The 9,404-nt window shown below is 45.2% G+C and overlaps 31 non-coding genes across 31 annotated transcripts; all 31 read right to left on the bottom strand.

Moving 5' to 3' along the window:
- Positions 1–126: 126 nt before the first annotated feature.
- trnae-uuc (transfer RNA glutamic acid (anticodon UUC)) lies at positions 127–198 on the bottom strand. The gene has a single exon. It is a non-coding gene; the product is annotated as a tRNA-Glu (tRNA).
- A 386-nt stretch (positions 199–584) lies between these two features.
- On the bottom strand, positions 585–656 carry trnae-uuc (transfer RNA glutamic acid (anticodon UUC)). Its single transcript has one exon. It is a non-coding gene; the product is annotated as a tRNA-Glu (tRNA).
- A 386-nt stretch (positions 657–1,042) lies between these two features.
- Positions 1,043–1,114, bottom strand: trnae-cuc (transfer RNA glutamic acid (anticodon CUC)). The gene has a single exon. It is a non-coding gene; the product is annotated as a tRNA-Glu (tRNA).
- A 100-nt stretch (positions 1,115–1,214) lies between these two features.
- Positions 1,215–1,286, bottom strand: trnae-uuc (transfer RNA glutamic acid (anticodon UUC)). Its single transcript has one exon. It is a non-coding gene; the product is annotated as a tRNA-Glu (tRNA).
- A 386-nt stretch (positions 1,287–1,672) lies between these two features.
- trnae-uuc (transfer RNA glutamic acid (anticodon UUC)) lies at positions 1,673–1,744 on the bottom strand. Its single transcript has one exon. It is a non-coding gene; the product is annotated as a tRNA-Glu (tRNA).
- A 214-nt stretch (positions 1,745–1,958) lies between these two features.
- Positions 1,959–2,030, bottom strand: trnae-cuc (transfer RNA glutamic acid (anticodon CUC)). The gene has a single exon. It is a non-coding gene; the product is annotated as a tRNA-Glu (tRNA).
- A 272-nt stretch (positions 2,031–2,302) lies between these two features.
- Positions 2,303–2,374, bottom strand: trnae-uuc (transfer RNA glutamic acid (anticodon UUC)). The gene has a single exon. It is a non-coding gene; the product is annotated as a tRNA-Glu (tRNA).
- A 331-nt stretch (positions 2,375–2,705) lies between these two features.
- On the bottom strand, positions 2,706–2,777 carry trnae-uuc (transfer RNA glutamic acid (anticodon UUC)). Its single transcript has one exon. It is a non-coding gene; the product is annotated as a tRNA-Glu (tRNA).
- Positions 2,778–2,991: 214 nt separating this feature from the next.
- On the bottom strand, positions 2,992–3,063 carry trnae-cuc (transfer RNA glutamic acid (anticodon CUC)). Its single transcript has one exon. It is a non-coding gene; the product is annotated as a tRNA-Glu (tRNA).
- A 100-nt stretch (positions 3,064–3,163) lies between these two features.
- trnae-cuc (transfer RNA glutamic acid (anticodon CUC)) lies at positions 3,164–3,235 on the bottom strand. The gene has a single exon. It is a non-coding gene; the product is annotated as a tRNA-Glu (tRNA).
- Positions 3,236–3,335: 100 nt separating this feature from the next.
- Positions 3,336–3,407, bottom strand: trnae-uuc (transfer RNA glutamic acid (anticodon UUC)). The gene has a single exon. It is a non-coding gene; the product is annotated as a tRNA-Glu (tRNA).
- Positions 3,408–3,793: 386 nt separating this feature from the next.
- trnae-uuc (transfer RNA glutamic acid (anticodon UUC)) lies at positions 3,794–3,866 on the bottom strand. The gene has a single exon. It is a non-coding gene; the product is annotated as a tRNA-Glu (tRNA).
- A 214-nt stretch (positions 3,867–4,080) lies between these two features.
- Positions 4,081–4,152, bottom strand: trnae-cuc (transfer RNA glutamic acid (anticodon CUC)). The gene has a single exon. It is a non-coding gene; the product is annotated as a tRNA-Glu (tRNA).
- A 100-nt stretch (positions 4,153–4,252) lies between these two features.
- Positions 4,253–4,324, bottom strand: trnae-cuc (transfer RNA glutamic acid (anticodon CUC)). Its single transcript has one exon. It is a non-coding gene; the product is annotated as a tRNA-Glu (tRNA).
- Positions 4,325–4,424: 100 nt separating this feature from the next.
- Positions 4,425–4,496, bottom strand: trnae-uuc (transfer RNA glutamic acid (anticodon UUC)). The gene has a single exon. It is a non-coding gene; the product is annotated as a tRNA-Glu (tRNA).
- A 386-nt stretch (positions 4,497–4,882) lies between these two features.
- On the bottom strand, positions 4,883–4,954 carry trnae-uuc (transfer RNA glutamic acid (anticodon UUC)). The gene has a single exon. It is a non-coding gene; the product is annotated as a tRNA-Glu (tRNA).
- A 214-nt stretch (positions 4,955–5,168) lies between these two features.
- trnae-cuc (transfer RNA glutamic acid (anticodon CUC)) lies at positions 5,169–5,240 on the bottom strand. The gene has a single exon. It is a non-coding gene; the product is annotated as a tRNA-Glu (tRNA).
- Positions 5,241–5,512: 272 nt separating this feature from the next.
- On the bottom strand, positions 5,513–5,584 carry trnae-uuc (transfer RNA glutamic acid (anticodon UUC)). Its single transcript has one exon. It is a non-coding gene; the product is annotated as a tRNA-Glu (tRNA).
- Positions 5,585–5,915: 331 nt separating this feature from the next.
- trnae-uuc (transfer RNA glutamic acid (anticodon UUC)) lies at positions 5,916–5,987 on the bottom strand. Its single transcript has one exon. It is a non-coding gene; the product is annotated as a tRNA-Glu (tRNA).
- Positions 5,988–6,201: 214 nt separating this feature from the next.
- On the bottom strand, positions 6,202–6,273 carry trnae-cuc (transfer RNA glutamic acid (anticodon CUC)). The gene has a single exon. It is a non-coding gene; the product is annotated as a tRNA-Glu (tRNA).
- Positions 6,274–6,373: 100 nt separating this feature from the next.
- trnae-cuc (transfer RNA glutamic acid (anticodon CUC)) lies at positions 6,374–6,445 on the bottom strand. The gene has a single exon. It is a non-coding gene; the product is annotated as a tRNA-Glu (tRNA).
- Positions 6,446–6,545: 100 nt separating this feature from the next.
- On the bottom strand, positions 6,546–6,617 carry trnae-uuc (transfer RNA glutamic acid (anticodon UUC)). Its single transcript has one exon. It is a non-coding gene; the product is annotated as a tRNA-Glu (tRNA).
- A 386-nt stretch (positions 6,618–7,003) lies between these two features.
- On the bottom strand, positions 7,004–7,076 carry trnae-uuc (transfer RNA glutamic acid (anticodon UUC)). Its single transcript has one exon. It is a non-coding gene; the product is annotated as a tRNA-Glu (tRNA).
- A 214-nt stretch (positions 7,077–7,290) lies between these two features.
- trnae-cuc (transfer RNA glutamic acid (anticodon CUC)) lies at positions 7,291–7,362 on the bottom strand. Its single transcript has one exon. It is a non-coding gene; the product is annotated as a tRNA-Glu (tRNA).
- Positions 7,363–7,462: 100 nt separating this feature from the next.
- On the bottom strand, positions 7,463–7,534 carry trnae-cuc (transfer RNA glutamic acid (anticodon CUC)). Its single transcript has one exon. It is a non-coding gene; the product is annotated as a tRNA-Glu (tRNA).
- Positions 7,535–7,634: 100 nt separating this feature from the next.
- Positions 7,635–7,706, bottom strand: trnae-uuc (transfer RNA glutamic acid (anticodon UUC)). The gene has a single exon. It is a non-coding gene; the product is annotated as a tRNA-Glu (tRNA).
- Positions 7,707–8,037: 331 nt separating this feature from the next.
- On the bottom strand, positions 8,038–8,109 carry trnae-uuc (transfer RNA glutamic acid (anticodon UUC)). The gene has a single exon. It is a non-coding gene; the product is annotated as a tRNA-Glu (tRNA).
- Positions 8,110–8,323: 214 nt separating this feature from the next.
- On the bottom strand, positions 8,324–8,395 carry trnae-cuc (transfer RNA glutamic acid (anticodon CUC)). The gene has a single exon. It is a non-coding gene; the product is annotated as a tRNA-Glu (tRNA).
- Positions 8,396–8,495: 100 nt separating this feature from the next.
- Positions 8,496–8,567, bottom strand: trnae-cuc (transfer RNA glutamic acid (anticodon CUC)). The gene has a single exon. It is a non-coding gene; the product is annotated as a tRNA-Glu (tRNA).
- A 100-nt stretch (positions 8,568–8,667) lies between these two features.
- Positions 8,668–8,739, bottom strand: trnae-uuc (transfer RNA glutamic acid (anticodon UUC)). Its single transcript has one exon. It is a non-coding gene; the product is annotated as a tRNA-Glu (tRNA).
- Positions 8,740–9,125: 386 nt separating this feature from the next.
- trnae-uuc (transfer RNA glutamic acid (anticodon UUC)) lies at positions 9,126–9,197 on the bottom strand. Its single transcript has one exon. It is a non-coding gene; the product is annotated as a tRNA-Glu (tRNA).
- Between the last annotated feature and the right edge of the window lie 207 nt (positions 9,198–9,404).

The raw sequence follows: 9,404 nt of genomic DNA on the forward strand, positions 1-9,404 counted from the left end.
AATCCTAGCCACCAGACCATCAGGGACACAGTTGTGCATATTATGTCCTCCAATCAGATCGAAAACATTCAGCACATCGAATAATTGGCGTAAATAAAAACATCAAGCCAGAACTTTAAATGACATTTCCCTGACCGGGAATCGAACCCGGGCCGCGACGGTGAAAGCGCCGAATCCTAGCCACTAGACCACCAGGGACACATTCATGCTAATTAAGTCGTAATATCGGATCGAAAATATTCAGGACATGGAAAATATTGCTTGAATGAAAAGGCTAAACCAGGTTTCCCTGTCTACTAAGAGCATCAAACAATAACTACTTAACAGTGGGGGACAAGTTGATGCACATCACATCATTGAAATGTTGCAACGGACAACACAAGCATCAACTAAGGGTAACTTCAAATGCCATTTCCCTGACCGGGAATCGAAACCGGGCCGCGGCGGTGAGAGCGCCGAATCCTAGCCACTAGACCATCAGGGACACAGTTGTGTATATTATGTCCTCCAATCAGATCGAAAACATTCAGCAGATCGAATAATTGGCTTAAATTAAAACATCAAGCCAGAACTTTAAATGACATTTCCCTGACCGGGAATCGAACCCGGGCCGCGGCGGTGAAAGCGCCGAATCCTAGCCACTAGACCACCAGGGACACATTCATGCTAATTAAGTCGTAATATCGGATCGAAAATATTCAGGACATGGAAAATATTGCTTGAATGAAAAGGCTAAACCAGGTTTCCCTGTCTACTAAGAGCATCAAACAATAACTACTTAACAGTGGGGGACAAGTTGATGCACATCACATCATTGAAATGTTGCAACTGACAACACAAGCATAAACTAAGGGTAACTTCAAATGCCATTTCCCTGACCGGGAATCGAACCCGGGCCGCGGCGGTGAGAGAGCCGAATCCTAGCCACTAGACCATCAGGGACACAGTTGTGCATATTATGTCCTCCAATCAGATCGAAAACATTCAGCACATCGAATAATAGGCTTAAATTAAAACATCAAGTCAGAACTTTAAAAGCCAATTCCCTGACCGGGAATCGAACCCGGGCCGCGGCGGTGAGAGCGCCGAATCCTAGCCACTAGACCATCAGGGACACAGTTGTGAATATTATGTCCTCCAATCAGATCGAAAACATTCAGCACATCGAATAATTGGCGTAAATAAAAACATCAAGCCAGAACTTTAAATGACATTTCCCTGACCGGGAATCGAACCCGGGCCGCGGCGGTGAAAGCGCCGAATCCTAGCCACTAGACCACCAGGGACACATTCATGCTAATTAAGTCGTAATATCGGATCGAAAATATTCAGGACATGGAAAATATTGCTTGAATGAAAAGGCTAAACCAGGTTTCCCTGTCTACTAAGAGCATCAAACAATAACTACTTAACAGTGGGGGACAAGTTGATGCACATCACATCATTGAAATGTTGCAACGGACAACACAAGCATCAACTAAGGGTAACTTCAAATGCCATTTCCCTGACCGGGAATCGAAACCGGGCCGCGGCGGTGAGAGCGCCGAATCCTAGCCACTAGACCATCAGGGACACAGTTGTGTATATTATGTCCTCCAATCAGATCGAAAACATTCAGCAGATCGAATAATTGGCTTAAATTAAAACATCAAGCCAGAACTTTAAATGACATTTCCCTGACCGGGAATCGAACCCGGGCCGCGGCGGTGAAAGCGCCGAATCCTAGCCACTAGACCACCAGGGACACATTCATGCTAATTAAGTCGTAATATCGGATCGAAAATATTCAGGACATGGAAAATATTGCTTGAATGAAAAGGCTAAACCAGGTTTCCCTGTCTACTAAGAGCATCAAACAATAACTACTTAACAGTGGGGGACAAGTTGATGCACATCACATCATTGAAATGTTGCAACTGACAACACAAGCATAAACTAAGGGTAACTTCAAATGCCATTTCCCTGACCGGGAATCGAACCCGGGCCGCGGCGGTGAGAGCGCCGAATCCTAGCCACTAGACCATCAGGGACACAGTTGTGCATATTATGTCCTCCAATCAGATCGAAAACATTCAGCACATCGAATAATTGGCTTAAATTAAAACATCAAGTCAGAACTTTAAAAGCCATTTCCCTGACCGGGAATCGAACCCGGGCCACGGCGGTGAGAGCGCCGAATCCTAGCCACCAGACCATCAGGGACACAGTTGTGCATATTATGTCCTCCAATCAGATCGAAAACATTCAGCACATCGAATAATTGGCGTAAATAAAAACATCAAGCCAGAACTTTAAATGACATTTCCCTGACCGGGAATCGAACCCGGGCCGCGACGGTGAAAGCGCCGAATCCTAGCCACTAGACCACCAGGGACACATTCATGCTAATTAAGTCGTAATATCGGATCGAAAATATTCAGGACATGGAAAATATTGCTTGAATGAAAAGGCTAAACCAGGTTTCCCTGTCTACTAAGAGCATCAAACAATAACTACTTAACAGTGGGGGACAAGTTGATGCACATCACATCATTGAAATGTTGCAACGGACAACACAAGCATCAACTAAGGGTAACTTCAAATGCCATTTCCCTGACCGGGAATCGAACCTGGGCCGCATTATGTCCTCCAATCAGATCGAAAACATTCAGCACATTGAATAATTGGCGTAAATAAAAACATCAAGCCAGAACTTTAAATGACATTTCCCTGACCGGGAATCGAACCCGGGCCGCGGCGGTGAAAGCGCCGAATCCTAGCCACTAGACCACCAGGGACACATTCATGCTAATTAAGTCGTAATATCGGATCGAAAATATTCAGGACATGGAAAATATTGCTTGAATGAAAAGGCTAAACCAGGTTTCCCTGTCTACTAAGAGCATCAAACAATAACTACTTAACAGTGGGGGACAAGTTGATGCACATCACATCATTGAAATGTTGCAACGGACAACACAAGCATCAACTAAGGGTAACTTCAAATGCCATTTCCCTGACCGGGAATCGAACCCGGGCCACGGCGGTGAGAGCGCCGAATCCTAGCCACTAGACCATCAGGGACACAGTTGTGTATATTATGTCCTCCAATCAGATCGAAAACATTCAGCACATCGAATAATTGGCTTAAATTAAAACATCAAGTCAGAACTTTAAAAGCCAATTCCCTGACCGGGAATCGAACCCGGGCCGCGGCGGTGAGAGCGCCGAATCCTAGCCACTAGACCATCAGGGACACAGTTGTGCATATTATGTCCTCCAATCAGATCGAAAACATTCAGCACATCGAATAATTGGCGTAAATAAAAACATCAAGCCAGAACTTTAAATGACATTTCCCTGACCGGGAATCGAACCCGGGCCGCGGCGGTGAAAGCGCCGAATCCTAGCCACTAGACCACCAGGGACACATTCATGCTAATTAAGTCGTAATATCGGATCGAAAATATTCAGGACATGGAAAATATTGCTTGAATGAAAAGGCTAAACCAGGTTTCCCTGTCTACTAAGAGCATCAAACAATAACTACTTAACAGTGGGGGACAAGTTGATGCACATCACATCATTGAAATGTTGCAACGGACAACACAAGCATCAACTAAGGGTAACTTCAAATGCCATTTCCCTGACCGGGAATCGAAACCGGGCCGCGGCGGTGAGAGCGCCGAATCCTAGCCACTAGACCATCAGGGACACAGTTGTGTATATTATGTCCTCCAATCAGATCGAAAACATTCAGCAGATCGAATAATTGGCTTAAATTAAAACATCAAGCCAGAACTTTAAATGACATTTCCCTGACCGGGAAATCGAACCCGGGCCGCGGCGGTGAAAGCGCCGAATCCTAGCCACTAGACCACCAGGGACACATTCATGCTAATTAAGTCGTAATATCGGATCGAAAATATTCAGGACATGGAAAATATTGCTTGAATGAAAAGGCTAAACCAGGTTTCCCTGTCTACTAAGAGCATCAAACAATAACTACTTAACAGTGGGGGACAAGTTGATGCACATCACATCATTGAAATGTTGCAACTGACAACACAAGCATAAACTAAGGGTAACTTCAAATGCCATTTCCCTGACCGGGAATCGAACCCGGGCCGCGGCGGTGAGAGCGCCGAATCCTAGCCACTAGACCATCAGGGACACAGTTGTGCATATTATGTCCTCCAATCAGATCGAAAACATTCAGCACATCGAATAATTGGCTTAAATTAAAACATCAAGTCAGAACTTTAAAAGCCAATTCCCTGACCGGGAATCGAACCCGGGCCGCGGCGGTGAGAGCGCCGAATCCTAGCCACTAGACCATCAGGGACACAGTTGTGAATATTATGTCCTCCAATCAGATCGAAAACATTCAGCACATCGAATAATTGGCGTAAATAAAAACATCAAGCCAGAACTTTAAATGACATTTCCCTGACCGGGAATCGAACCCGGGCCGCGGCGGTGAAAGCGCCGAATCCTAGCCACTAGACCACCAGGGACACATTCATGCTAATTAAGTCGTAATATCGGATCGAAAATATTCAGGACATGGAAAATATTGCTTGAATGAAAAGGCTAAACCAGGTTTCCCTGTCTACTAAGAGCATCAAACAATAACTACTTAACAGTGGGGGACAAGTTGATGCACATCACATCATTGAAATGTTGCAACGGACAACACAAGCATCAACTAAGGGTAACTTCAAATGCCATTTCCCTGACCGGGAATCGAAACCGGGCCGCGGCGGTGAGAGCGCCGAATCCTAGCCACTAGACCATCAGGGACACAGTTGTGTATATTATGTCCTCCAATCAGATCGAAAACATTCAGCAGATCGAATAATTGGCTTAAATTAAAACATCAAGCCAGAACTTTAAATGACATTTCCCTGACCGGGAATCGAACCCGGGCCGCGGCGGTGAAAGCGCCGAATCCTAGCCACTAGACCACCAGGGACACATTCATGCTAATTAAGTCGTAATATCGGATCGAAAATATTCAGGACATGGAAAATATTGCTTGAATGAAAAGGCTAAACCAGGTTTCCCTGTCTACTAAGAGCATCAAACAATAACTACTTAACAGTGGGGGACAAGTTGATGCACATCACATCATTGAAATGTTGCAACTGACAACACAAGCATAAACTAAGGGTAACTTCAAATGCCATTTCCCTGACCGGGAATCGAACCCGGGCCGCGGCGGTGAGAGCGCCGAATCCTAGCCACTAGACCATCAGGGACACAGTTGTGCATATTATGTCCTCCAATCAGATCGAAAACATTCAGCACATCGAATAATTGGCTTAAATTAAAACATCAAGTCAGAACTTTAAAAGCCATTTCCCTGACCGGGAATCGAACCCGGGCCACGGCGGTGAGAGCGCCGAATCCTAGCCACCAGACCATCAGGGACACAGTTGTGCATATTATGTCCTCCAATCAGATCGAAAACATTCAGCACATCGAATAATTGGCGTAAATAAAAACATCAAGCCAGAACTTTAAATGACATTTCCCTGACCGGGAATCGAACCCGGGCCGCGACGGTGAAAGCGCCGAATCCTAGCCACTAGACCACCAGGGACACATTCATGCTAATTAAGTCGTAATATCGGATCGAAAATATTCAGGACATGGAAAATATTGCTTGAATGAAAAGGCTAAACCAGGTTTCCCTGTCTACTAAGAGCATCAAACAATAACTACTTAACAGTGGGGGACAAGTTGATGCACATCACATCATTGAAATGTTGCAACGGACAACACAAGCATCAACTAAGGGTAACTTCAAATGCCATTTCCCTGACCGGGAATCGAACCTGGGCCGCATTATGTCCTCCAATCAGATCGAAAACATTCAGCACATTGAATAATTGGCGTAAATAAAAACATCAAGCCAGAACTTTAAATGACATTTCCCTGACCGGGAATCGAACCCGGGCCGCGGCGGTGAAAGCGCCGAATCCTAGCCACTAGACCACCAGGGACACATTCATGCTAATTAAGTCGTAATATCGGATCGAAAATATTCAGGACATGGAAAATATTGCTTGAATGAAAAGGCTAAACCAGGTTTCCCTGTCTACTAAGAGCATCAAACAATAACTACTTAACAGTGGGGGACAAGTTGATGCACATCACATCATTGAAATGTTGCAACGGACAACACAAGCATCAACTAAGGGTAACTTCAAATGCCATTTCCCTGACCGGGAATCGAACCCGGGCCACGGCGGTGAGAGCGCCGAATCCTAGCCACTAGACCATCAGGGACACAGTTGTGTATATTATGTCCTCCAATCAGATCGAAAACATTCAGCACATCGAATAATTGGCTTAAATTAAAACATCAAGTCAGAACTTTAAAAGCCAATTCCCTGACCGGGAATCGAACCCGGGCCGCGGCGGTGAGAGCGCCGAATCCTAGCCACTAGACCATCAGGGACACAGTTGTGCATATTATGTCCTCCAATCAGATCGAAAACATTCAGCACATCGAATAATTGGCGTAAATAAAAACATCAAGCCAGAACTTTAAATGACATTTCCCTGACCGGGAATCGAACCCGGGCCGCGGCGGTGAAAGCGCCGAATCCTAGCCACTAGACCACCAGGGACACATTCATGCTAATTAAGTCGTAATATCGGATCGAAAATATTCAGGACATGGAAAATATTGCTTGAATGAAAAGGCTAAACCAGGTTTCCCTGTCTACTAAGAGCATCAAACAATAACTACTTAACAGTGGGGGACAAGTTGATGCACATCACATCATTGAAATGTTGCAACGGACAACACAAGCATCAACTAAGGGTAACTTCAAATGCCATTTCCCTGACCGGGAATCGAAACCGGGCCGCGGCGGTGAGAGCGCCGAATCCTAGCCACTAGACCATCAGGGACACAGTTGTGTATATTATGTCCTCCAATCAGATCGAAAACATTCAGCAGATCGAATAATTGGCTTAAATTAAAACATCAAGCCAGAACTTTAAATGACATTTCCCTGACCGGGAAATCGAACCCGGGCCGCGGCGGTGAAAGCGCCGAATCCTAGCCACTAGACCACCAGGGACACATTCATGCTAATTAAGTCGTAATATCGGATCGAAAATATTCAGGACATGGAAAATATTGCTTGAATGAAAAGGCTAAACCAGGTTTCCCTGTCTACTAAGAGCATCAAACAATAACTACTTAACAGTGGGGGACAAGTTGATGCACATCACATCATTGAAATGTTGCAACTGACAACACAAGCATAAACTAAGGGTAACTTCAAATGCCATTTCCCTGACCGGGAATCGAACCCGGGCCGCGGCGGTGAGAGCGCCGAATCCTAGCCACTAGACCATCAGGGACACAGTTGTGCATATTATGTCCTCCAATCAGATCGAAAACATTCAGCACATCGAATAATTGGCTTAAATTAAAACATCAAGTCAGAACTTTAAAAGCCAATTCCCTGACCGGGAATCGAACCCGGGCCGCGGCGGTGAGAGCGCCGAATCCTAGCCACTAGACCATCAGGGACACAGTTGTGAATATTATGTCCTCCAATCAGATCGAAAACATTCAGCACATCGAATAATTGGCGTAAATAAAAACATCAAGCCAGAACTTTAAATGACATTTCCCTGACCGGGAATCGAACCCGGGCCGCGGCGGTGAAAGCGCCGAATCCTAGCCACTAGACCACCAGGGACACATTCATGCTAATTAAGTCGTAATATCGGATCGAAAATATTCAGGACATGGAAAATATTGCTTGAATGAAAAGGCTAAACCAGGTTTCCCTGTCTACTAAGAGCATCAAACAATAACTACTTAACAGTGGGGGACAAGTTGATGCACATCACATCATTGAAATGTTGCAACGGACAACACAAGCATCAACTAAGGGTAACTTCAAATGCCATTTCCCTGACCGGGAATCGAACCTGGGCCGCATTATGTCCTCCAATCAGATCGAAAACATTCAGCACATTGAATAATTGGCGTAAATAAAAACATCAAGCCAGAACTTTAAATGACATTTCCCTGACCGGGAATCGAACCCGGGCCGCGGCGGTGAAAGCGCCGAATCCTAGCCACTAGACCACCAGGGACACATTCATGCTAATTAAGTCGTAATATCGGATCGAAAATATTCAGGACATGGAAAATATTGCTTGAATGAAAAGGCTAAACCAGGTTTCCCTGTCTACTAAGAGCATCAAACAATAACTACTTAACAGTGGGGGACAAGTTGATGCACATCAAATCATTGAAATGTTGCAACGGACAACACAAGCATCAACTAAGGGTAACTTCAAATGCCATTTCCCTGACCGGGAATCGAACCCGGGCCGCGGCGGTGAGAGCGCCGAATCCTAGCCACTAGACCATCAGGGACACAGTTGTGTATATTATGTCCTCCAATCAGATCGAAAACATTCAGCACATCGAATAATTGGCTTAAATTAAAACATCAAGTCAGAACTTTAAAAGCCAATTCCCTGACCGGGAATCGAACCCGGGCCGCGGCGGTGAGAGCGCCGAATCCTAGCCACTAGACCATCAGGGACACAGTTGTGCATATTATGTCCTCCAATCAGATCGAAAACATTCAGCACATCGAATAATTGGCGTAAATAAAAACATCAAGCCAGAACTTTAAATGACATTTCCCTGACCGGGAATCGAACCCGGGCCGCGGCGGTGAAAGCGCCGAATCCTAGCCACTAGACCACCAGGGACACATTCATGCTAATTAAGTCGTAATATCGGATCGAAAATATTCAGGACAAGGAAAATATTGCTTGAATGAAAAGGCTAAACCAGGTTTCCCTGTCTACTAAGAGCATCAAACAATAACTACTTAACAGTGGGGGACAAGTTGATGCACATCACATCATTGAAATGTTGCAACGGACAACACAAGCATCAACTAAGGGTAACTTCAAATGCCATTTCCCTGACCGGGAATCGAAACCGGGCCGCGGCGGTGAGAGCGCCGAATCCTAGCCACTAGACCATCAGGGACACAGTTGTGTATATTATGTCCTCCAATCAGATCGAAAACATTCAGCAGATCGAATAATTGGCTTAAATTAAAACATCAAGCCAGAACTTTAAATGACATTTCCCTGACCGGGAATCGAACCCGGGCCGCGGCGGTGAAAGCGCCGAATCCTAGCCACTAGACCACCAGGGACACATTCATGCTAATTAAGTCGTAATATCGGATCGAAAATATTCAGGACATGGAAAATATTGCTTGAATGAAAAGGCTAAACCAGGTTTCCCTGTCTACTAAGAGCATCAAACAATAACTACTTAACAGTGGGGGACAAGTTGATGCACATCACATCATTGAAATGTTGCAACTGACAACACAAGCATAAACTAAGGGTAACTTCAA

Source organism: Pungitius pungitius, chromosome 2 (genome assembly GCF_949316345.1).
Source record: "Pungitius pungitius chromosome 2, fPunPun2.1, whole genome shotgun sequence".
NCBI classification, from domain to species: Eukaryota; Metazoa; Chordata; class Actinopteri; order Perciformes; family Gasterosteidae; genus Pungitius; species Pungitius pungitius.